At 55.5% G+C, this 1,904-nt stretch overlaps 1 pseudogene; it reads left to right on the top strand.

Moving 5' to 3' along the window:
* The first annotated feature begins 303 nt into the window (after positions 1-303).
* LOC116908414 lies at positions 304-420 on the top strand (annotated as a pseudogene).
* Positions 421-1,904: the final 1,484 nt, after the last annotated feature.

Here is a 1,904-nt window from a genome sequence, read left to right as displayed (position 1 = left end):
TAGCTGCCAGTACCACCCTTCCTCCTATGTTGTGACTAGGAATGTCTCCAGATACTGCCAGCTGTTCAGGAGAAGGTGAAAGCAAATGTCCTCCTCCTTCTCCCCTCCCCTCCTCCTCCTCCCTCCTCCTCCTCCTTCCTCCTCCTCCTCCTCCTTCCCCCTCCCTCCCTTCCCCCCCTCCCCCCCCCCCCCCCCCCCCTCCCCCCCCCCCTCCTCCCCTCCCCACCCCTCCCCCTCCCCCTCCTCCTCCTCTTCCTCCTCCTCCTCCTCCTCTTATTCTAAGTTAAGAACCATTGCTCCAACCCTAAAGCCTTGCAGGTGTGGCTGCTGTGTCACCCATAGGTGGCAGAGAGGAGAGAGGCTGTGTCTACTATCAGTGTTCTGACCTATGGACATCTGAATAATTAGCAACTTAACATTCCCTGGAGAAAAAATGAGCCTGAGATGACCATCAGTCCGAAGGCTCCCAGGCCCAGGAGTAAGATGCAGATTACAATAATCCCACCTGGGACTGAGGGCCCCTCCCTCTGCTCCCAGCAGGAGTGAGCCCAAGATGACCACCAGACTGGTGCTATGGGGCCTGGACAGGGAGCTAACCTGAGATGGCCACCAGTCAGGTGCCATGCCTGGGGGGTGGTAGGCAGTGGAGATGACCCTTCTGGTGCCATAATGCACAAGTCAGGCATAGCACTCTTGAGACCACTCCTGAGATAAATAACCCCAGACACTCAGAGACTCCGGAATCCTCTAACAGGAACAAGTAAGTGGTAGAGAAATGAAAGAGAAAGAGAAACAGAAGGATGTGGGCCCAATGAAGAGAGGCAGAGCTGGAGACTTGAGGATAGTGAGGAAGAACAGCCTGATGTGAGTGGCCAGTGATACCACCTGGGACCATGATGGGGTCCTGGCCTGTGCTGCCACTGGGGGCCACATCTGGGTCCATGACCCTGCAGCAGCAGGGGTCTGTGGCCACCAAATGCCAGGCAGATGTCCCTGATCTTGGCTGCCACCCAAGAACCTATTGTCTGAGGGCTGTACAGAACCAGCCCCACCCCTCACCTGGGCATCTTGGGAGAGCTGGCCCTCAGGTCATGAGAGCAGGAGAGCTGTCCCTGTCCCTCACCAGCTTGTGTTTGGGAGAGCAGGTCCTGCACATCATTTAGGCAGCACAGTAGAGCCAGCACATAGAGGTGAGGGGTGTAGGCCAGCCAACCCCAAGGGCATGAGTGTGGGAGAGCAGGCCCCACTGCTTGTCTGTCATGTAGTGACATGGGTAAAAGAGAGATGACCCTCACTCCTTGCCACCTACAGCAGGCAGAAGAGTTGGCTCCAAGGTCATCAGAGCAGGAGAGCTAGCCCTGCCCTTTACTTGCTGAAGCACTTGGGAGAGCAGGCCCTGTACCTTGCCTGGGCAGCATGATAGAGCTAGATGTGGGAGGTGGTGGGTGAGCCAGCCCCAATGTTGGGAGTGTGGGAGAACTGACCCTGCCTCTTGTCTGCTATGCAGTGACATTCCCTCCCCTCCCTTTTGCCCTCTCCACTGGTGTGAGAGTTGGCCCTGACTCTTGTCTGTGTGAAATAGGGAGAGATGCCCTCCTCCCCTCTCTTATCTCTTGTCATCTATGGCAAGCAGGAAAGCTGGCCCTGAGTCATAAGAGTGGGAGAATTGGGAGAGTGGGAGGGAGCACCCTCATAGAAGCAGGGGGCAGGCAAGATGGGATAGGGGGTTCCAGAGGGGAAACCAAGAAAGGGGATAACATTTGAAATGTAAATAAAATATCCAACAAAAGAAAAGAAAAAAAGAGTGGGAGAATTGGCCCTGTCCCTCACTGAATGTAATGCTTAGAAGAACTGGCCCTGGTAGCACAGGTTGCCAGTGAACCAGTCCCAAGGTGATGAGAGTA

The sequence above is a fragment of the Rattus rattus genome, chromosome 8, assembly GCF_011064425.1.
Source record: "Rattus rattus isolate New Zealand chromosome 8, Rrattus_CSIRO_v1, whole genome shotgun sequence".
Classification (NCBI taxonomy): domain Eukaryota; kingdom Metazoa; phylum Chordata; class Mammalia; order Rodentia; family Muridae; genus Rattus; species Rattus rattus.
The sequence above is the reverse complement of the archived record's forward strand: the minus strand, read 5'-3'. Positions and strand labels throughout refer to the sequence as shown.